General features: G+C 41.3%; 3 protein-coding genes across 3 annotated transcripts in view; 2 read left to right on the top strand and 1 right to left on the bottom strand.

Annotated features, from left to right (window-relative positions):
* Positions 1–24,668, bottom strand: part of LOC311295608 (uncharacterized protein) — a gene marked incomplete at its 3' end in the record, with an annotated part of 334,919 nt that overhangs the window by 254,746 nt on the left and 55,505 nt on the right. The window lies entirely within an intron of this gene.
* The window catches only part of LOC311295867 (elastase-1-like), a 304,045-nt gene that overhangs the window by 232,922 nt on the left and 46,455 nt on the right, over positions 1–24,668 (top strand). The window lies entirely within an intron of this gene.
* LOC311295859 (uncharacterized protein) overlaps positions 1–24,668 on the top strand; it is an 85,207-nt gene that overhangs the window by 43,408 nt on the left and 17,131 nt on the right. The gene's annotated exons all lie outside the window — the stretch shown is intronic.

Below are 24,668 nucleotides of genomic sequence, written 5' to 3' on the forward strand. Positions count from 1 at the left end.
CTTTATATCTCAGAATTCTGACTTTATTTCACGCAATTCTGACTTTATATCTCGCAATTCTGAGAAATAAAGTCAGAATTGCGAGATGTAAACTCGCAATTGTGAGATAAAAAGTCAGAATTCTGACTTTATAAGACGCAATTGCGACTTTATATCTCGCAATTCTGACTTTATATCTCAGAATTCTGACTTTATATCTCAGAATTCTGACTTTATATCTCAGAATTCTGACTTTATTTCACGCAATTCTGCCTTTATATCTCGCAATTCTGAGAAATAAAGTCAGAATTGCGAGATGTAAACTCGCAATTGTGAGATAAAAAGTCGCAATTAACTTTTATTTTTTTTTATTTTGTGGCGGAAACAAGCTTCCATACCAATGTCATGAAATAGTCTAGTAGCCAACTAGGTGAACCCGGAAATGTTGAGTACACCAAAGTTTTATTGCTGAAATGTGAAGTATGGGTCCCCAGCATACAGAAACTGCCGGATGCTAATTTGCATAATTTTGTTGAGCAATTTGCATGATTAGCATAATTAGCATTATTAGCTTAATCGTTAATTTTCACCAGATATTTTGCACTGTATGGTCAATTTCTACAATATGTGAGTGGTTTTAGAGGATGCTGATTTCATTTCAGGCATTTTCAGATTTCAAAGAGCTAATTTTATGATTTTTTTTTATTTATTTAGGTAAATTATGATTACTTTCAGGCATAATTTTAGGTTATTTTTATGGAAAACAAAATAATTTTACATTTCACAATCATGAGTGCTCTTGTGAATGTTGATGCATTGTTTTCAGGGTGTAGTGAGGGTGAATCACATCCTGACACTTTTAAAAATTCAAAATTGCTTTTTGGATAAACGATGAATCTTTGTTAGGCTGAATGTTATGCATTTCTGGAGGAAAAATAAATGTGGGTATTTAACATAACTTGGATCCTGCCACTGTACGATACATATTAATGGGGTAGGTCTTTAAGACACCCATTGAGATGACATCACCTAAACCCATCACCATGTGTGATCAACGAACTATGTACAAATATACACTATGCCATACAAGACAGGCCCCGCGAGTCGCTAGGGCAACGCCCAAATGGCAGAAGGGCTGCCCAGGTTGGTCCGCAAGTCGCAAGATCCAACGAGGACCCAGTTAAAACTCTGTAGGATGCAAGAGTTAAAACTGAGTCTGGGCAACCCGGGTCAGCCGCCAGACACAAGGCTAACCAAGAGGGCCTCACCTCCACACCACACAAAGCACACACTGGCTACCACCTTCAGGCAAACTGCTATGCCTCACAATTAATGAACAAACAGCAGCCTCATCATATTCACTGTTCATTTGTTCTGTCATCATCTTCTCCAGACCCTTCATCCCTCTCTTTGTGTTCTTGGTGTTGTGTAAGTATGTTGCAGCATATACCATCATTGCCTTTGCAGGAACAGGTCTATAATAGTTATTATGTTGATGAACGTTTAAAATATTTTTTTTTTGGTTCAAATGTTTGAGGTCAGTCAGGGTAGATTTTTACTAAGCAAGGCTGCATTTTACCAAAATTTTTATTTTAAATAAATAAATAATTTGACAAAAGTTTTTGCATTTAGATTTTTTATATATATATTATTATTAATTAAAGTGAGTTAAAAGTTTCTGTCGCAATATCAAGTTCTTCTAAGCTATCTGGGATGCTGAGATGATGAAACTGATCAGGAAGATTATTAATAAAGCAATCTTTAGTGGCAGAAGTGATAGGTCTAACATATTTGTAACAAGGAGTCGGCTTTGCAACCTTGGCTAAATTAAGTTTACACGAGACTAGATAATGATTTGAGATGTCATCGCTCTGCTGCAGAATTTCAACGGCATCAACATTGATTCCATGTGATAGTATTAGATCTAGAGTATGATTACGACGATGAGTGGGTCCTGACACATGTTGTCTAACTCCAATAGAGTTAAGAATATCTTTAAATGCCAATCCCAATGCATCTTTTTCGTTATCTACATGTATATTAAAATCACCAACAATTAGGATTTTATCTGCAGCCAGTACTAACTCTGATAGAAAGTCCGCAAATTCTTTGATAAAGTCTGTATGGGCCCTGGTGGCCTGTATACGTTAGCCAGCACAAATTCAAACGTGATTTATCATTTACACTCAATGTTGTTACATTAAGCACCAACACTTCAAAAGAATTATATTTGAAACTAGACTTCTTAGTGATCTTGAAAGTATTACTATAAATTAATAGCCTGGCTAACGTCAGACCACTTTCTCTTTGAGACGTGGTCTGGATACTACATGTTCATTTTCTCGTATTTGAGGCGTGGTTTAAAAATGCCCAGAGCCGTTTATTGGGCGCTACAAAATGTCTATCAAATGCGCCTGTACGTAGCTTATAGCCAATCGTTTCAATTTATACCAGATGACGTAAGTAGAGCGACAGATATTCAACGAAGAAGACGACGATGGGTCAGAGATTTATGTGTACACCAGAGAGTCCTGCACGGGTCCGATTTTGTAAATCCGCACCCGACCCGTTTTCCAACAGCAGCACTAATAAAAATCTGCACCGACCCGCTTAAAATAGAACCGACACCCGACCCGCACCCGAAATAAAATCAGTTTAGACTATCACATTATAGACACTTACAAAAATGTTTATTGCCAGGTCATACAGAAGTTATTACACGACAATTAACACAAGGACAACTTCAGCCGAAGCTGTCAAAAGGCCGATACATGAAGAACATGGCTAACGTTACCACACAAATCGAACAGACGCGGCTACACCACTATATGCCACGCAATTTCGTCTAGCCTACATCTGACAATTTTGGGTTCAAACACGCCCTGCACACCACACATACTAACAGTGTTAAAGGGATACTCCACTTTTTTCGGAAATAAGCTCATTTTACAACTCCCCCAGAGTTAAACAGTTGAGTTTTACCGTTTTAGAATCCATTCAGCCGAACTCCGGGTCTGACGGTACCACTTTTAGCATAGCTTAGCATAGATCATTGATTCTGATGAGTCCAGTAGCATTTCTTTCAAAATGACCAAAGAGTTTCAATATTTTTTCTATTTAAAACTTGACTCTTCTCTAGTTAAACCGTGTACTAAGATCGATGGAAAATGAAAAGTTGCGATTTTCTAAGCCTATATGGCTAGGAACTACTCTCATTCCGGCGTAATAATCAAGGAACTGTGCGGCTGTACCATGGGTGCAGCAGGCGTAATGATATGACGCAGCGCCTGAAAATAGTCCCCAGCTCGGTAACTTCTTCCAACGAGTTTGTCTAACCTATTAGACCTATTTTCAGGCGCTGCGTCATATCATTACGCCTGCTGCACCCATGGTACAGCCGCACAGTTCCTTGATTATTACGCCGGAATGAGAGTAGTGAAATTGTAATCACAACCAAAGAAAAAAGAAAAAATACACCATTGCCATATACATTCTTACAGAAGCCCCACTAACTGAAAGCTATTTTCGATATTTTAGGTCAATACTGCCATAGCCCAAAATAATATCTGCAGTTATATGCTCATGGACGTGAGTTGCAAAAACCATAAACAGCTCAGGTAAACCTCTGAGAAATGACGGCTGCTCTGCACACACACGCAAAGGTCTCTCGCTCCCTCTCTCTGCCGCGCGCGCTACGTATGCGCGCTCATGTTCGCTCGCGATTCCGGGAGATTTAAACTAATTTGCGGGCATTAGGGAGCCGGTTTCAATACGCGGGAGACTCCCGGAACTTCCGGAAGACTTGGGATGTCTGTGTTTTGAAAATCGCTGTCCGTGGGTCACTCTTAGATATATTTAAATACGTCCACACCGCAGATATGTAATGTTGCATCAGACAAGCACGTGCAGGTCGCGGTGTCTGCTGTTTGCGTCATCACAACATTTCGGCCGTATTGTTTCGGTGATAAAAGTCTTTCGGCCGAAAACCGAAAATGCACTTTTGGGCCATTTTCGGCCGAAAATTTTCGGTGGCCGAATATTCGGTGCATCCCTAGTGGTATATTGTTTTCATACTTGCATTTAAACAGTTTTAGCCACTGAGCATGGACTCCTGTACCGTCACTACTGTAGCTGCTAGTGTAAAACAAAGTGGAAAGATGTGGCTAGCATTCGTAGAGTCTATTCCCCGTGTTTACCTCGAAGGTAACGTTACATACAATAGCCGCATTAGGTGTTAGCTGCTATTTGTTAACCACAGTAGAGCAATAAAAACACAGTCTTACCTTTTCAATTTCTGGCAAGTCCCTGATGGTTGGGATGGCACCTTTTCCCAAACGGAGCTTCGAGGCCAAGTTCGCCTGATATTGCCCCAAATTTGTAAAAGATTCCAGTGTAAAATGTTTAGCACACACACCTAACGATACGCCACTTGAAAGAGTTGTTGGGACAGCGTCATTAAAAATGAATTTCATCCACTGTTCCCTGATAGTTTCGTCCGTTTTTGGTAGATAAAACACATTTGCATGTTGTTTGTGGCAGTCACCCACAGAGCATCTCAGGTGTGCACTCGATTTCTCCATCTTTCTCGAGTCAACTAAACTGAATCTGAGGGGGAGAGGGGCGGGCTTCCCGCGGCATAGGTTTGCGGTGTCCATATTTGGTATATCCTCCCCCGTCTTGACGTCAAGAAGGGGAAGAAATCAAAATCTCGTTTTTTCGTGCGCGTGCACGTGGCCTATTTTACAAACCCCGAGGTAAACAAACGCTTCACTTTTAAATATCGGCTTCCCGGCCAGTGTACAATCATTATGCAATCATAACATACATTGATTCTCGTGGAAAAGTGAAATTTCTACATTATGACTCCTTTAAAACACAGCTGTTTGCTGGGGGGAGCCCTAAGTGAGTGTGTATCACCGAGCGGGCAGTGTTTATTGGCAAGAGTGACCACTGAATAGTGGGCACGTCTTTTGCACTTGAAACATATGCGGAGTGAGCCGGTTTTATTAATGTGGGCCGTGAATGAGTGAGTTTCACTGAACTGGCCGTGCTTATGTGTAGGGGTGGGCACTGGGAAGTGGGCACAATTGCTACATTTAAAACACCTTCGGTATGAACCAGAGAAAGAGACATAATGCTCTTTTTGAGATTTATGTGGTTTGCTGTGAAAATGGCGTTTAGGTACAGGCAAGCGGGTTGTGTAACGGGCTCGTTGACTGTAAAATACACTTCTCCAGTCGGCTCTGTTGAGGGGACTGTGAGAGCGAGGCGTCCTGTCTTCGATGGCGGTCCGGCCGCGGCGGGACTCAACCATCGTGGTCTCTTCCAAGAGGTCAGGAAGACTTAGGGGGCTCGGGCTTCAGCGCAAGCCTAGACCTGGGTCCCCGGGGGGGAGGAGGCCTGTGACTGTTGCATAGCTTGCGACGTCTTCTGCACCCCCGAATATCGCTCCGTGAAGCCTTTGACAGACGGGCCGAAAAACCCCGTAGGGGATACAGGCGCGTCGAGGAATGTAGCTCTGTCAGCGTCCTTCATCTCAGAGAGTGTCAGCCACAAGTGCCTCTCGGTGACCATGAGAGCAGCCATTGACGTGCCTATGGCAGCAGACTTAGTGGCTCTTAGCGCTAGGTCCGTAGCACTTCTCAGATCCGGGCCTGCCTCGTCCATAGAGCGGAGGAGGTTGGCCTGATAGACCTGAAACACAGCTGTAAGGACCATCCATTGGCCCAATGACGGAATCCAACGGCCTGGCGAAGGTTTAAAGCGTGTATGTCTTTTCAGCGCTCCAGTGAAGTTCACTTAATTTATTGGAATTTAGTTTTAGTATTACTTTAGCTCTACGCTTAATCTGACTTCAATTTCAAATGATAATCAAATTTAGATCGTATTTCTGATTAGAAAATAATCATAAATATTGATTATGAATTAATTTAGATCTTTGTTTATTCTGATTATCCCATACTTTCAATTATTCGTTCATTACGGACCTAGTGTCGCTTTGAGACGTCACGTCACGACTGCGCGCTCACGATCACAAACTAGCCAGTCCTGAAATAGTCAGAGGGTGCAGTGCAAGTATTTTACCCCATGCAGCCGTGCACTACAGACCCATAGGTGTCATTTTTTATAATATTTGCAGCATAAAACATGCTAAGTCAGGAGATAGTCAGAAATCAGAAGGTCTTCCTAAGATGTGCCCCATGGTCCATTCAAAGTGCCTTCAGTTTGATTCTATCCTGGACAAAGATTTGCGGAAACACCAGACTACACATTAATCTACTAAAATGAATGATTTCTAAAACTTCAGAATAATTCAAGATGTAACATTTATTTGTCAGGTAAAAATGTATCATGCCAATTACAGAAGTAAATTATTAAAAGCCAATTCAGAAAATACATGACATCATTTACTCAAAGATGACTCTAAAAGTAAGTAATGTTTTCCTGACAGAGACATACAGTAATGTGTCAGGGCTTTCCAACAGGAAAATACTGACATTCATTACTATACGGGGGATGATCCTGGTAAAAGAGTCCCAAAGGTTGCCCTGTTCCCTCACCTTAAATATCAGATCAGAACAGAAGGGGGTTATGCAAATGTTGTTTAGAGTTGGTTGGGCCAATCCATGTACCCGAGGGGGGTAGCACCTGGTTTCTTGAGATATAGTAAAGAGATATCAGCCAGAGAGATACAGGATTCTCCTGAGTTCTCAATCTTTCTCATTAAACCAATGACTGCAATTAAATTAAGACCATTTCACCAATCGCACTGTGACCATTAAAATGACACCAAACATGTTAAGGAATAACAACATATTCACAAGATACACCATATGTGATATATAGACATTCTTAATGTACTTTCAGTGCCTTGAGGAATGAGAGGGGGGATGAGTTGACGTCAAACAAGGGGACAATGAGATCAGTTTGGGCAGGACAAGGTTCTGTGCTCTGACTTTGTTATCTGCTGTCCAGGGTGCATTTTATGGCGTTATTGCAGGGTGAGTTTTGTTTTAGCAGGAAAATCAGTTCTTACACAGCCATGGAGTGTAGTGCCGAAGCAGCCTGACCGGCGGCGGCGTATACGTGGGCGATGAGGGCTGAAGTAGTCCGGCAGGCTTTAGAAGGCAGGACGGGTTTGGATCGCCAACCCACAGGGGGCGGGCAGAGGTGCGTGGCCACTGCATCCTCGACCGGAGGAACAGAGAGGTAGTCCTTTTCTCTAGCGCCGTCGACAGACGATAGCGTTGAAGAGACGTGAGTATGCAACCTTGCAGAGTATGGCGCCTTCCAGCATTTAGACAGCTCCTCATGCAGTTCTGGCAGGAAAGGAGCGGGCCTCGAGCGGGGCGTAGAGCGCCGTCCCGGGAGAAAACACCCATCTAGCCTGTTGGGCGCGGGCTCTTCGGGCAGCGACCAATCGAGTCCGAGGTCCTCCACAGCCTTAGTAAGTAGACGGAGAAGCTCAGCATCAACACTAGCCCGAACTCCACTGGACTCCTGCACGGAAGGGGAGGGGTCAGGAATTGAACCCGAGGGACCACAGCCGGCGTGTCTCCGCGGGGCGAAACATCCTCTGGGGGTCTTTGTGAATGACGCTTTTTACGGCGCGGCCCAGAAGACGGAAGCGGAGGGGTGGGGTCCATGTCGAACGATGCCAGTCGAGTCGGCAGGGTTGACATGGTCATCGCGTCGCACTCTGGGCAGCCGCCCTGGGTGAGTGCGTTTAGAGCGTGGTTCTTGCCCAGGAAGTAAGCGCACAAGATGTGGCGGTCCCCGTCGCTGAGCTGGGATCTGCACGAGCCACACTTGGAACGAGGCATTTGAAACAACGCCTCAGCTCTTTTAGTAGAAAAAAGTGTGTCGCAGCGGCGAACACACATTGCAAAGAAAGGATATAGGCGCAGGATAGCGGGAACGGCGGCTGAAGGCGACGAAGCGGCCGGCGTCCTCGGCACTTGTATCTGCAAGCAGATGGCTCGTCCCGCTGATGTGCTGATTCATCGAGACTGGGCTTATATAGGCATAAGCCATGGGACTTATGGGACGTGACGTGTGAGGGCGCCCGCGCCCTCATTGGTGCTTACATCACGAGCAGCCTCCCAATAGGTTGCAGCAATTGCTTCAGAGCAGCCTATGGGCGCACAATCTGCCTCGTCTAGGTCTACTCTGTGCAGCAAATGCGTTTTAAACAAATACAAAATTAAGGATAATTTTTGGCTTCAGTATTCTCGAGAAAAGGGATTTTCCCGTAGCGTAAGCTATCTTACGCAACACAAGAGTACTCTCGTAAGAGAACAGAGTCCATTAGAACCCAATTAAACTGCATAGTTACAAAAATACTAATCAGCCTATATTCAAAAGCAACCCAAATTAAAGCTGCAAGCAGCATTTATCGGGGTTCAAGCAGTTAAGGCCTTTTAGGCCTTTAAGCACAAAAGCATCAATAGTTAAAGTTTTATTTAGCAAGCATGTAACCGCTGACATAATAGATGGAAAAGACCATTTACAGCCAATACAGACAATGTATCATAGGGAATATATGGTATTAAAGCTTTTTAACAGTTATAGCGCCACCTATGGTTCGATCTCCATAAAATGTTGCATGCTTGTTTATGATGTTACGTCACATATGCACAAATTACAATAGGGTTTCAGCACTTCATGCTTTGAACCCCTAATAAATATATAAATGGTGATAATACTGCATGTCGCCTTATTGAGGCACTCAAAATTACCGCAAGGGAAATTCCTTCACGAGACAGCCCTACATTATCTAACCTTAATATACAAAAAAATTTTTATCAGATATTGGGTTTGACTCAAAACACATTGTGATTCATAATTTCTTCCATTAAACCACCTTATCTTTCTATAGTAAATAGTATGTTCAACAATATGAATTGGAAATGCTGGAGAGATGAATTGATTAAAGGGTTACTTCAGGATTTAGCATTAAGCTTTGTATTAGTAGAAAACCTGTAGTATTTTCGAATTACCGTGCTTTCCACCCTCATATCCCCCTGAGACAAGAGATTTATGTATTTTTTGTCTGGAAAAAATCCTCCGATGACGCAAAAATCGTCATTTTGCGTCATCGGAGGATTTTCTGGTTAGAGGCTAAAGACTACAGCCAGTAGATGGCGTTGTTCCGCATGTTTTCAGCCCGCCCATAGAGGGAGGGATCTCACTCACAGAATGTACACACAGTGTCAGCTGTCTTTCTTTGGAAGCTAAGCTAGTAGGCTCTTGTTCTGTGGAGAAAGCTGAATAGTAGGAGAAAGCTGAGTAAGTAGGGGTAAACAACAACATCCTCCTTTTCCCGGACTTGTCCGACGGGCGAGATCGTTCAAAATGTACGGGATTCAGCTTTTGCTTTCTGCGGTCGCCATTCATTGTTTACATGCACATGCACCTTTTGTTTCAATCTAACTGAATTCATTCCGATTGGTGAATCTGAATGTAGTGTTTACATGAACGCTAAACAAGTGATCGGTTGATGTGCGTTTTACCATTGCTAAGAAAATTCCCGCTCCTCCGTGAGAGATGCGAGACCCGGCGCGTCTCAGCAATGACGCCACCGGCCTCGCGCCGTTCTCCCGCGGCCGTCAGCCTCATCCTGCTCGCCACAGTAAACATGATGAATGGCGACTGTAGAACGCAAAAGCTGAATCCCGGACATTTTGGGCTATCTCTAAATCCCTCGCAAACTCATCACCTAGCCTTGTTGTTTTCAACTACGCACTCTTACCGGTAGGCGTGGCCTCCTAAGGCAGCGAAGCAAGTGCATTCTGGGAGTTGTTGTCTTTCATCCACATAAGACAAAAATGCATTTTCTGGCTTTTCTCGGTCTAGAAAGCTCCAAATTCAAAAATTTCTTCACATTTCTTCTACTTAAATGACCTATTTTAAATACACATTCATCTTCCCAGAGGTGAAGTATCCCTTTAAGTTGAACAAAGTTCATGAATCAAATGACTCAGTTGATCAGAGTTCATGAATCAAATGATTCAGTTTAAAGAGTTGTTCAAACTTCTCTCGATCAATTCAAGTACGAAAAACAAAGTCTCTCCATTTCAGAAGTAAAAAAAAAAAAAAATCAATCAATTCCACAAATCAAAGTCCTTTGAGTCCGAAAAACAAAAGAAAATTGTAATTATCCTACTAGCTGATGGTTTCAAATTATGGTTCAAAGGGGAAACCGGTCCATGGGCACTGGTCAGCCAGCCATTAGGCCTTTATCTCATTTCGTTGTTTCGGAACGTTCTAAATCGCCAAGCAGTGTACTCGCACTTCCGGTGGTTACTTAGTTACCTTTAGATGAAAAGTAGGAAAGTAAACTTAAATAAAATTGTGATATAGACCAGTGTCTGTCAATATTAAACTGCATAAAGACTATTTAAATAGGAATCATGCATGTTCTGCGTGTCTCTGTGAATGAATGGCACAGACGCACTGTTTCATTTACCACACACACACTGAAGCATGCATGACGCTCGCAATGTTTTCAGCCTATATGAGGACATTAATGCACTTCATCAACACAGCCGCTCTGAGAGTCACTTCAGCAGCATTTTAGCTTCATTTGAGAAAAAATATCACATCATAAAACACAGAGACTAAAAGGCAACCCGTCAAAATAAAAGTTTGGTTTAACCTTTGAAGAAAGTTTTGCTTAAATCATTACATTTTAAATAATTGGTTATAACAATTTAATTAAACCATTCAAATGGAATCAAGAAAACAAAAACAAAAATAAACTTTTGGGAGATGCGAGCGGGAAGCTGTCCAGTGATAATTAACAGACAGCCAAGGTGAAAGCAATAACCGGAAGACGCAGTACACTGCTTCAGCAATTTTTTCACGGCTACTTCCAGCGTTCTATTGTGATGCGATAAAGGCCTACAATGAGCATTGTTACAAGAGGTAGCTTTAGCCCACGGCTAACTAGTTCAGCTCGTGCTGTGAGTGCGGCCTACTCAACTCAGCTCATATCAAATCATTTCTGATATTGACATATCTTTCATAAGATAACATATGATAAAAAATGTCAGTCACCAAAACGAGATTGCATCACATATTGAATTAAAGAAGATTATTCAATACAGATGATCACTCTGGGATCCATTAAATCTTTAACAGTTACTCCGATTTCCACTTCACGTTTCTCTCTCTGACGACAACACTCCAGGCTGATGCATCCAAAGTCCAAAGTGCATACAGTTCCCGATAGATTATGATTATCATTTAGTGCAAGGAGTTTCTGGAGAAATGATCCATGCTGCAGTCTCATCTGATCTGTTCTCATCTGATTCTCTCATCTGTTGTTCATGCTGACAGCGGCGCCGGTGCGACCTGTGGGCGGGCCTTATGATTATGCCGCTACTGTTGGCTCTCAGGGGTGTCAGTCACTGCAGCACAATCAGTGATTGGATGAATGTGTGTTATTGCAAGGGCACCTGGTGTGGTGGAGTGCATCAAGTAAAAAAAAAAATGAACTACTTGAAAAATTGTATTTGTCCAGAACAGAGCGACACGACTCAATTTAAACTGTTATAGAAGAGCTAATATACTAAGAAGTCACTGGTGAAGGATTGTCTCTCTGCTTTATTTTATAAGAAATATTTCTGTCTAGAGTTCCTAATGTCCTGTATTCTCAACTTTTGTATAGTAGTACTAGTCATTTTTACACCAGGCATGCATAAAAGGGATTTTGTTTATTTCCTGTTTCGAAAATCACTGCAAAACAACGGACTGTAATGTATAGAGGAATGAAAATATGGAATGATTTACCATTGATATTACACATTTTTACAAGAATTTAAATTTAAATAATTTTTTTAAAGGAACATTTAATGGCACAATATATAGTAAATTGTTGATTTTGATATTTGGAATGAATATTGGGTTAGTATGTTTCATTGACTTTACTTTTTATTGTTGTTGATTAAATGTAGTTTTGTATTTTCTACTTGTTGGGACCCCAGGAAGAGTAGCCACTGCCTAGGTAGTGGCAAATGGAGATCCAAATAAACAAATAAACTTAGATCATTGATAGAAAATACCATTTACAGCCAATACAGGCAATTCAAGTTTTTTTTGTCAGTTATAACACCACATCTTGCCTGATCTCCACCACTTTTATTAGGTGTCCTCAAAGTGTGCCCATACATGTCTGTCAAATTTGTTGTAAATATCTAATTTTGTTTTGAAGTTTAGACACTTCTATTTATGAGAGCATAAAAATTAGTCCATGGGCCAGATCAGATATTGGTACCATCTGGGTGGGCAAAACCTTACCTGTACTAAATTGTTTATGGGGTTAATATAAGTTCATTTTAATGTGATAACCTTTCCACAGTCCCAGCTTTTTATACTTTTTTTAGAATTGGTAATTTTCCTACTTTTATGTATTAGAATTATTTTTAAAAAATACACAAACGTCCAATACCACAATGACAGTGATCTAATATTAATACCAAGCAATCTAAAATATTTGTAAATATTAACAGGCATAATAAAGTCGATATCTTTGAATTCACACTGATATTTTGTTGTTTTGAGTTGTAAATAATATAAAAGTAAAGAAAAATAACACATGTATTGTCGACTCTACTGTCTACCATTGAAAAGTCATAAAATGTACATACGATTTGTTCTTAATTTTTGTATAATATATTTCAATAAGTTTTGTTTTCAGGTTCATGTGGAATGTATTAGGTAACAGCTTTGTAACACAAGAAAATAAGAAACGTTGAATTTCAGGTAGATATTAACACATACAGTGGGTACGGAAAGTATTCATACCCACGGTAAATATGATCAAAAATGGCTGTAAAAAAATAAATCTTTAATTCAAATTTTTTTATCTTTTGTTCAAAAAATTGGCAAAATTCTAACCTTTCATTAAAGTAAACGAATTCAAATTGGGGGGGAAATCACATTATAAAATAAATGTTTTTCTCCAAAACACGTTGGCCACAATTATTCATACCCTTTTAGTAAATACCTTTTTGCAACCTCCTTTTGCCAAGATAACAGCTCTGAGTCTTCTCCTATAATGCCTGATGAGTTTGGAGAACACCTGACAAGAGATCAGCGATCATTCCTTCATACAGAATCTCTCCAGATCCTTCAGATTCCCAGATCCATGTTGGTGCTTCTTCTCTTCAGTTCAGTCCACTCATCAGGTCAGGGGACTGGGACGCTCATGGCAGATGCTTTTTGTGCTCTCTAACACATTTTTGTGTTGATTTTGAAGTTTGTTTTGGATCGTTGTCCTGATGGAAGATCCAACCATGGCCCATGATAAGATTTCTAGCAGAGGCAGACAGGTTTTGATTTTTTTATCTGTTGATATTTGATAGAATCCACAATGCCATGTATCTGAATAAGATGTCCAGGACCTCCAGCAGAAAAATAGGCCCACAACATTAAAGATCCAGTGGTTATATTAAATTGTACACATAGGGTACTTTTTATCCTTGTGTGCACCAAACCCATCTAGCGTGTTTGCTGCCAAAAAGCTATTTTTTTAGTTTCATCTGACCACAGAACCCTGTGTTGTTTGAAGTTCCAGTCGTGTCTGACCACTGAACCATGCTGGAGTTTGTTTTTAAATGAGTGAGGAGCATTTTTCTTGAAACCCTCCCAAACAACATGTGGGGATGTAGGGGTTTATTTTTTTTATATATATATTGGCTTTCTGACCCCAAGACTCAACTAATCTCTGCAATTCTCCATCTTTGATCCTTGAAGAGTCTTTGGCCACTCAAACCATCCTCCTCACTGTGCATTAAGATAATATAGACACACGTCCTCTTCCTGGCAGATTTGTAACAATTTTACTTGATTATAACTTCTTAATTATTGCCCTGATGGTCAAAATGGGGATTTTCAATTATTTAGATATTTTATTACAGCCACTTTCTATTTTGTGACGCTCAACAATCTTTTGCTGCAAATCAGAACTGTATTATTTGGTTTTACACATTGTGATGGATGATTAAGGGAATTTGGCCTTTGTGTTTCCTCATATTTAAAATCCTGTGAAACAAGAAGTCATAGCTGGACAATTTCATGTTCCTAGTCCCCCTGGTGTGCTAAAAAAGGTAAATATTAATGGGGATATACTTCAGAGATATTTTATTCATAAAACATTCTAGGGGTATAAATAATTGTGGCCAATGTGTTTTGGAGAAAAACATTTATTTCATAATGTGATTTCCCCCGCAATTTGAATTCTTTTACTTCAATGAAAGGTTAGATTTTTGCCAATTTTTTGAATGAAAGATCTAATTTTTTGAATGAAAGATTTATTTTTTACAGCCATTTTTGATCATACTTACCGGGGGTATGAATACTTTCCGTACCCACTGTATGCCCAGAAACCCCATTTTATTCCAAAATCGGTGTTTATCTTGGTCACAACCTTCATTGCTATTATATTATGCCGTTTTCTAACCACAAAATAAACAGCTCCGATGTCAATCTAAAAGATTAACTACCGGACAGCTTGCGGTCATTCGGCAAACAGTCGCGGACATTGGATCCATTGTGATATTTTAGCTTTGTGCACATACTTGCACACCGACAGGCCTTCACCTACACTTGCATATTTTGTGATGCTACGTTAAGTTGTTTCTTCTAGTGGATGCAGTCAACCAGACCATTGAGGAGAGCATCAACAAGGACACACAGACAGCAGGAGGAACAAAGGGCTTCCCGAAGTACTACCTGACAGCAGAGTACCGCAGCGCATACCTAAGAAAGCTGAGAGAGATGGTCGGTTGGGGTGATTCTCAGCTGAATCATCCAGAACTACAGCCGCCCAGGTTCAGAAGAGATGAGGCAGATTGTCCAGTCCATCTTTGATCTCCTGGAAAATTGCTGGCAGAACCCATTCAGTCCAGAACAAGAAGAGTTTGTCAGTCTGACAATTGTAACTGTAGCCCCACCTGATGTGGCAAATGAACTACTTGAGGCCAAGAAGAATGGAAAAGAGGTTTACCAAAATTTCAAGACAGAATATCTGGAAACAAGAGTGATACTTTTCTACAACAGGAAAAAAATTAAAAACATTCTCAGAGATCAAGAAGAAGCAACACAGCCAGGAGCAAGCCAAGCAGGTAGTATGGTAGGCTGAAAGAAATCTCTTTGGTCACATGATCTTGGTGGCACAGAGCCGACAACTACACATGAGTGACGTCTTGGCTCATCCTCTGGGACCTCTGCCTTGGGCCTTAGCTAACAAGGATGGGTCTCTTCGCAAGACCAACAAGGCAGCTTTGGCCAGAGAGTTGGAGAAGAACGTGTCCCCAGCTGAGGAAATCCCAGAGCCATCAACAACCGCCATTGATGGAATGAGCCTGTTACAGAAACTGAAGGACCAACTCCTTTGAGCAGTTGGCTGTCTCAGCTCTGGACAAAGAGCTGCACGAAGGGGGGAAGAGCCAGCGTATAGATGTTGTCTTTGATGTGTACAAGGACATCTATTACACGGAACGTGAAAATAGAGACACCAGCCACTATAGTCACATGTTTGCCTGGAGCCAGAGCGCCTGACATCAAAGCAAATTTAAAAGTGCTGCTTATGCTAATCGTACATTTTCTAAAATTATTATTCACGTCAGCACTAATGATGTTCGACTCCGCCAGTCGGAGATTACCAAAATTAACGTTAAAGAGGTGTGTGAACTCGCAAGTACGATGTCAGGTACTGTAATTTGCTCTGGCCCCCTTCCTGTTCGCAGGAGTGATGAGATAGTTAGCAGATTGTCATCACTCAATGGCTGGCTGTCTAAATGGTGTCCGCAAAATAATATAGAGTTCATAGACAATTGGAAAAGTTTTTGGGGCAAGTCTGACTTGTTGAAAAGAGATGGTATTCATCCCTCCTGGGATGGTGCTGCTCTTCTCTCTAGTAATATGGCACATAGTCTTAGAGCTCAAACATGACAATCTGGGGCTCAGGTCAGGAAGCAGACAGACTGGCTAAACCGACCGTCTGCTACAGTAGCTGTCTCATGTCACCAAGGTCAGATAAATCCCATCACATAGATGCTCTTTCACCTAGAAATCATCATGTAGAGACTGTGTCTGTTCCCCGAATTAGGAAATACAAAAAAACTCCCAAACCCAAAATGTTCAACAAATAAAAAAAAACACAGATATAATACAATTGAGCAAATGATAAAGCTCGGTTTGCTGAATATTCGAATATTGCTGAATATTCGATCCCTTACTTCAAAAGTACTTATTGTTAATGATATGATTACAGACTATAACCTAGATGTGCTGTGTTTGACAGAAACCTGGCTAAAACCAAACAATTACATTACTTTAAATGAGTCCACCCCCCAAGATTACTGTTATAAACATGAGCCTCATCTGAAAGGCAAAGGGGGAGGTGTTGCTGTAATTTATTAGCCTGGGTTTCCCCATACTGCCTTGAGCAGCGCAATTTTATTCACGCTGCAAGGTAGTCTGGCTACCATGGGCTAATTTTTCCCCTGAAATAGGGAACCAATCACAGAACGGGGAGGGAGCAGCAAGACGATGACGAAGTATATGCGACACACCGAAGCAGTTTGTTTATCTATGGATCCAACATGACAGACGTAAAAATATATGCATATTTAGTTTAGCAAGCAAACACATCTACAAAAATATGCCAAGTCAAGTCAAGTCATTTTCATTTATATAGCGCTTTTAACAATGTAGATTGTCTCAAAGCAGCTTTACAGAGATAAATGTATAATTTAACGTAAGATTGTTTTGGCTTTATAGCGGTTCTTTAATAAAGTTATTTTCCAGCTAAAGTTAGTTTTGATTGATTCGCTTCCGTCGCAACGATCATTTGTTTTTAAATTAGGGCCGCCAAGATGACACCATTCTCTCTACACAGACTTTAACCGCGAACCTGTGAGAAACGCTGATGGCGTTCAGATGCGCATTAAGAACGGGTTCTATAGTTATGTGCGTTTGAATATATCTGTGCAGGTTTGGAATTCCCTACAAACCAAACCTAAACAAATTACTGGTGTTTCCTTATAGTTTTGATTCAGAATTTTATTTTATTTTATCAATTCGGGGTAGATACGCAAATTGAGTTTTTCCGACGACGCGTTATCTGGAGAGTGGGAAAGGGATCCTCCATAGGGAGAGTAGTTGGCCCTTCAGCACTGCCTTGACACCGGGTCCAGGCGAAGGTCCTTCATCAGATCTGGAAACGGCCTGGATCCGGCAGGCTGCGGGAAAACCTTGGGATAAACAAAGACACTAAAATTAGCGTAGATGCCATTCTTCTCATGATGTAACAAGTACATCAGGATTTATGGGAAGTGTTCCCGGTTCCAGCTGACCTAATCTATGCAGCCTAATATTGAATTATAGAAGTCTATAATGTATTATGTGAACGCTATGTCAAAGAGATGTGTCTTTAATCTAGATTTGAACTGACAGAGTGTGTCTGCTTCCCGGACAATGGTAGGAAGGCTGTTCCAAAGATTTGGTGCTAAATAGGAAAAGGATCTACCGCCAGCAGTTGATTTTGATATTCTAGGTATTATCAACTGGCCGGAATTTTGAGATCGCAATAGACGTGAAGGAGTATAATGCGTTAAGAGCTCGCTCAAGTACTGCGGAGCTAAACCATTTAGTGCTTTGTAAGTAATCAGCAATATTTTAAAATTGATGCAATGAAGGGTCGTCTCCGCCCTGGTCGCCTGCACTGCCTGCTCCGCCCTGGTCGCCTGCACTGCCTGATCGGCCCTGGCCTCCCGTCCTGCCGCAGTCTCCAGGCCCTCTGCTGCTCCATGGGCCTGGCCCTCCATCCCGCCCCCGGGTCCGCCTCCTTTCCACCACCCTCCTGAACTATTGTTTTGTTTTGAGGGGCGTCGGGAGCCGCCCATAGAGGGGGGGTTATGTAATGATTTATGTCTGTTTTCCTCTGTCCTGTCCTGTGTTCAGCAGTTCCCCGTTATGTTGATTAGTCTCCCCAGGTGTTTCTGATTATCCATGCCCCCTTGTTATCTTGTTTAGCTTGTCTGTCTGTGTATTTAAGCCCTGTGTTTTAGTTCAGTCTTTGTCAGTTCTTGTATATTGTTGCACCATGGTGGTTGTTCTGTTCCTGAGTCTTAGTCCTGAGTTTGTATATGTGAAGTTTTGAGTTTATTTAATAAAAGTCTACTGCACTTGGATCCTGCTTCCTCCTCTGCTTCAACCAAGACGTAACAGTCGGATGTTTTTGTCAATTTTGAGTTTTAATTTAAAATATTTGCGATTTTAATATAAGTAGCCTTCATGGTTAAATATTTGACCACTTGCTTGAGCAGCTTAATATAAGTAATGCATGGAATAATATCCCGACGTTGTTTAAATTGTGTTTATACGTGCATACGTCCATTAATAGGTATAGGGGAGCGCGGGGCACAACCTAACGCGGGGTTAGTTGTAACGCGCTTGTTTTAAATACTTCCGCACATGCTTGGATGATGAAACTTTGTGTATTTACTAGTTGCCATATCAACACTATATAGAAAAAAAAAATCCGCTAAAATATTTATTTTTTTGGAAGATATCCATAGACATTTATTAAACCATAGCAAAAGAAAATTTCTTACTTAAGTTAATTTTTCATCTCTATTTTTTGTGTTTATTTAAAATAAGACAAATCTGATATTATTTTAATCTCCAAGATGTTATTTAACAGTTGAGATAGTTATTTAATGCTTCGCTAACTAGCAGAAGACACTAGCCGGGTTTAAATCCCAGTTGTGCAGGCGGAGGCATGTTGTAACACTGCGTTACAATGTGCCCCTATTAGAAATATGCTATTCTATTCTATACTTGTATTAATTTTATTGAGAAAACGTGAGAAAAAAGGTGAATAAAGACTGAGAGTCAATGTTCAGAAATGACTAATTATTTATTTGTTTTGAACTATGTTGTATAGCTGTGTTTTCATGTGTTCGTAGTCAAAACTCAAAAATGAGTTTATATTTAATTATTAAAAATTGCCATTATTTTATATGAAAAAGTTTTTTAATTGTATTTTATTTAGAAAATATTTTAGTTTGTTTTGTATATTTTTTTTATTAGATCAGATAACATTTTAAGCTGTCATATGGTCATGTTACAATGTGCCCCTCGACATGTTACAATGTACCCCACCTATGGGGCATGTTGTCACATTTCACTTCCATTCTTTCGGGGTATATCAAGAAAAAAGTATATACTGTATTAATAAAACAAAAACAAAAACACATAATTGTAGTAGACATGTGGGAAATTAATGTGGGGAAAAAAAAAATACTCTGAACCATAAGTAGATTTACACAAACTGAGAAAGTCAAAAAGCGTTACTTTGTGCCCCGCTCTCCCCTATGTGTACAAAGAGAATTGCAATGCTGTCAAAACTTCTTTTTTTTTTTTTTTTTGCAGCATAACTTCTGGATTTTAAATAAAGCCGTACAGCCTCGGATCAGTTATTCACTGCAAACACATCATAAGTGATAGTGCGTGCTGCTCCTGCACCGCATACGCACTGCAAACGGAGTAACGTTATGTGTGAAACGGGCGTTAGATCCACCTACAGTTCTTAGAAACTTAGATGTGTCACGCACATTATATCTCTTTTTTTCGTACAACAGCAGCACTGGTCTTGTTTGTTTATAGCGGCTGAAGACAGTCGTAAACCGGAAACTAATATGCCGACTTCTGACAATAGCGGAAGTTCGTAACTATGCTTGTGCATGTAGCCTATTTAAACTGTCCCCGTGACTCAGAGCGAGTTTTATGGTTTTACAGTCGGTATTTTCTAGTACCCAAAAAAGATGGCGGTCTCAGACCCATCCTAGATCTCAGACGTTTGAATCTCAGACCCATCCTAGATCTCAAAGCTCTTTTGAAAAGACCGTTCAAAATGCTCACAACCAGAAAAATCCTCGCGCAAATTCGCCTGAGGGACTGGTTTATTTCAGTGGATCTGAAAGATGCTTATTTTCAGATTCAGATAATGGATTCAGATTGCTTATTTTCTTCCGGATTCAGATTCCAGACTTATTTTCAGATTCAGATTCACAGGCCATTCTTGACCTTCGCCTTCGCCAGTACTGGCTGAAGACACGTGTCCCATGTCACGCGTGGGCCACCGGCCGCGCGCCTCAAGGTGACTCAGAACTGTGTTTTAGCTCTCGGGCCCTGGAAGGTCATCGACTGGTACCAGTCAGGTGTGGACCTGGGAGTGGTCTCGAAACTGAAAGTAGTCTCGACAGATGCCTCCAACTCAGGTTGGGGTGCCCTATACGAGGGCAGACCGGTTTTTGGTCTGTGGTCAGACCAGGAACAGCGCCTACACATAAACTGTCTGGAGATGAAAGCGGTCAAGAACGCTCTCAAAAGTTTTCCCCCTTTGCTAAAGGGCCACCATGTCTTAGTCCGCACGGACAACATGTCGGTGGTAGCCTACATAAACTGCCAGGGGCGGTAGGCTCCGTGATCTGAGACCGCTCAGATCACAGAGCCTACACTGTTTGGCGGAATGCCTCCTCGTGTGGTCTCAGCACAATCTGTGCTCACTAAGGGCAGCGCACGTGCCTGGATGTCTGAACGTGGGTCCAGACACATGGGTCCAGAATGTGGGTCCATCCATCTACCAGACAGCTCTATGCTTCTGAAAGCCATAAAACACACCCTGGAAAGAAGTTAGCAAAGACAGAGCACAGAGCACATTGTTCTGCCCAAACTTATCTCCTTGTTGATACACACATCCCTTTTTTACCTGACAAATAAATGTTAAACCTTGATTTATTCTGCATTCTTCTGAAATCATTATTTATAGTTAGATTAATGTGCAGTCTGGTGTTTCCACAAATCTCTGTCCAGGATAGATCACACTTAAGGCACTAACGAATGGAACATGGAGCACATCCTAATTAGACCTTCTGTTTTCTGACTATCTCTGACTTAGCATGGTGTACGCTGTAACTATTATAAAAAATTACACCTACGGGTTAGCAGTGAGAGGCCGCTTAGGGTAGAATGGTTACACTGCACCCTCTGACTATTTCATAAACTGGCGAGCTGTGATCGTGAGTGCACATTCGCGACGTGACGTCTCAAAGCGACACTGGGTCAGTAATGAACGAATATTTGAAACTATGAAATGCTCGGAATAATCAAAGATCTAAATTAATTCATAATCAATATTTATGATTATTTTCTAATGAGAAACACAATCTAAATTTGATTATCATTCAAAATTGGAGTCAGATTACGCATAGAATTAAGGTAATATTGATAAATTAAGTGAACTTCACTGGAGTGCTGAAAAGACATACACGCTTTATGCCTTTGCCCACCATTGGATTCCGTTGTTGGGCCAATAGGTGGTCCCTACACTTCTTAATGGTCAGTGTTCTTCAGCTGGTGCTCAGCTCGAAACCTGGATCTTCAATGCTGCGGGGTAACGGAGGTTCTCTCCTTCCTACAAGAGCTTCTGGAACAGGGCAGATCCCCGTCCACGCTCAAAGTGTATATTTCGGCCATAGCTGCGTTTAGAAAAACTGTGCATGGCCATTCACTGGGTAGGAACGAACTTATTATCTGCTTCCGGAGAGGGGCGAGGAGGCTGAACCCCCCTCGACCCCCCTTGGTTCCTGTGTGGGACCTTTCCATGGTCCTGGAGGCCATGAAAGGTGATCCCTTTGAACCATTACAATCAGTGGACCTGCGGTACCTCTCTTTTAAAACCGTTTTTCTGATGGCTCTCGCCTCAGTCAAGCGAGTGGGTGACTTGCACGCGCTCTCTGTGAGCGCTTCGTGCCTCGAGTTTGGACCGAATGACTCCAAAGTCATCCTCAAGCCGAGACATGGTTATGTCCCCAAAGTGCTCTCTACCCCCTTTAGAGCACAGGTTATTTCCCTGTCAGCCCTTTCGGGAACTGATAGTGAGAATGATGCAAATCTCAGGGCTCTGAAAATTTACGTAGACTTCAGACAGTCTGTCTTCAGACAGTCGGAACAAAGCCTATCCAGGTGGATAGTTGATGCTGTAGCATCGGCTTACATGTCAAAAGGCCTTCGCTGCCCTTTGGGTGTTAGAGCTCATTCCACCAGAGGCGTGGCCTCTTCATGGGCCTGGTCCAGCGGGGTATCACTTCATGATATTTGTATGGCGGCAGGCTGGGCCTCTCCGTCTACATTTATAAGGTTTTATAACCTGGAAGTCCCTGCATTACAGGCTGGACTGTTATCAGTCTAACAGTAGATCAGCAGCCCTGATCGAATAATATTCGACATGACTGCATGTTATGTTCACAGAATTTTAGTCTCCTGACTATTATGCTATGTCAAGCCTAACTGGCCTTGATATTTGTCAATATCAGATGTTCTCTGGGCGCATGCCCTTGGGACGATGTGGTGGTTAAGCACTCAGCACGCACAGCGTTTTACATTGGGTTCCCGTAGTGTAAGCTAGCTTATGCAACACAAGAGTACTGTAATGGAAATTTTTGATTTTCATTGATTTACAGTGTTGATTTTCATTATTTTCATTAATAAGACATTGAAATGATCTTTGCTGGACTGTACGTGGTCTGCCAACATATGACTGATATTTGTGTGTTTTTAAACACTGGGAAACAGGTGAGACGTCAGAAGGAGGCAGATTGAAAAGGGGATTTAGAACTTGTGAGTTTGTAAGAATAAACTCAGCAGGATTAGATCACTAGCAGAGAAACCTTCCCTTTTCTTAGATAAGAGTCTGTGAGCAGGAAACCTTGAAAGAGAGTATAAAGACTGCTCTGCCCTCCCTTCCTCGTCGCACTTGTTTCACAGACTGTACTTTTGACTTCTGTGTGGCAACTGGGCCTTCTTGCAAGAATAAAATACTTTTAATGATCATTTGAATTTCAGAGTGTCTCTTACGCAGTGATGATTGTTTAATGAATATTTTTGCCACAACAGTACTCTCGTAAGAGAACGTCTCGGTTACTGACGTAACTTCGGTTCTCTCTAGATGAGGGAACGAGTGTTGCGTAACCCTGCTTGTGCTACATTCTGGTTTCGCTTCAGTATGAAAACCAAGAGCATCTTATGGAGGCTGGGCTTATAAAGGTATAAGCCACGCCCATTCTGGCGGGACGTGACGTGAGGGTGCCCGTGCTCTCACTGGTGCTCACGTCTCGAGCAGCCTCCCGATAGGTTGCAGCCGTTGCCTCAGTGCAGCCTATGGGCGCGCAAGCTGCCTCGCCTAGGTCTGCTCTGTGCAGCAAATGCGTTTTAAACTGATAAAAAATTAAGGATAATATTTGGCTTCAGTATTTTTCTGGCTTCAGTAAAGGGATTTTCCCGTAGCGTAAGCTAGCTTACGCAACACTCGTTCCCTCATCTAGAGAGAACTGAGGTTACATTAGTAACCAAGATGGTTTTTATCCCCCTGTTTATCTTCTTTCTTTCTTTTTTTACAGGGGGTAACAGTTTAGGACCCAAGGACCAGATTTTTGAAAGAAGATCCGGAGTCAGAATTATAAAAAATTGAAGAAAAGTTTTACTGAAGATAGTTTGCAGTTTCATCAGCAGAAGTCAGCTTCAAGACTCACACAGGAGTGTGTAGGCCGCCCCGCTTACAATTACAAAGATCACAGCAGTTATACCATTTCCAAGGTCTAAGCTACGTCATTGCTTACAGGTTGAATGATTCTCATTGGCTAAGAAATAGATAAACATAGTAATTTTGCATATCTCCATAGATTATGCATCTGACACTCGGACCCTGAAGTCAGGCACGTCATGACCTTCCAGGTCACAGATTTGGGTTGCTGGTTGCCAACATGTCCTGAACAACAACTCAGTCAATCTCCAATAATGCCAGTGGTTCCTTAACCTGTAAGCAAGAAAACTAACACACACACACACACAAACACACAGCTTTTCCAAGGTTGGATTTTGCTAGGCTCTAACTATAAACAGGAGTCTTGTCTCAAAACATCAAGATAACAAGTTATTTTCCTCAAGGATATAGGACACTTTATTCTAAATGTGAAATAAGGCTTTAACTGAGAAATGGTCCCTTAAACTATAGACTTCAATGACCCCTATACGTTTAACACGTTGAAGACCTTTCTCAAATACAAAACATTTCCCTATTTCATTTCTGAAAGCTGGGATAAATAGGCAAGCACTGTTACTGCATTCAGATATCAAATACAGACATTAAAAGGAATACATGAAAAGAACATAACTTCCATAACAAAGAAAAAACTAAAGAGAAGTAATTCAACTCATGTGATATTTAGAAACAAAAATATTGATTAATACCTTGATTATAATCACTCATTACATATACATTGAAGCAGCAGTGGATTCCAATCCACCCCCTTCATAAGTCATATGAACTGTTGTTGTGACTTAATGGGCTGTATTTTAACGATCTGAAACGCAAGTATCAAATGCGAAACAAGTAACTTTGTGGGCAAAGTGTTAAAAAAAGTGTTCTAAAACCTGTACTGTAAAAAAAAGTGTTCAAAATGTGGCTTTCATTAGGGCAGGACATCATATTTTAAGGCCTTAAATCTGCTTTAATACATACTCTGTGCTATGGCGGACAAGAAACCTCACCATGAAATGGGCTGATGGCGCAATAGGTGGCTCAGTGTGCATTGTTCTATATGTTAAGTTTAATTGTT

This window comes from Rutilus rutilus (assembly GCF_951802725.1).
Source record: "Rutilus rutilus genome assembly, chromosome: 8".
Taxonomy (NCBI): Eukaryota; Metazoa; Chordata; class Actinopteri; order Cypriniformes; family Leuciscidae; genus Rutilus; species Rutilus rutilus.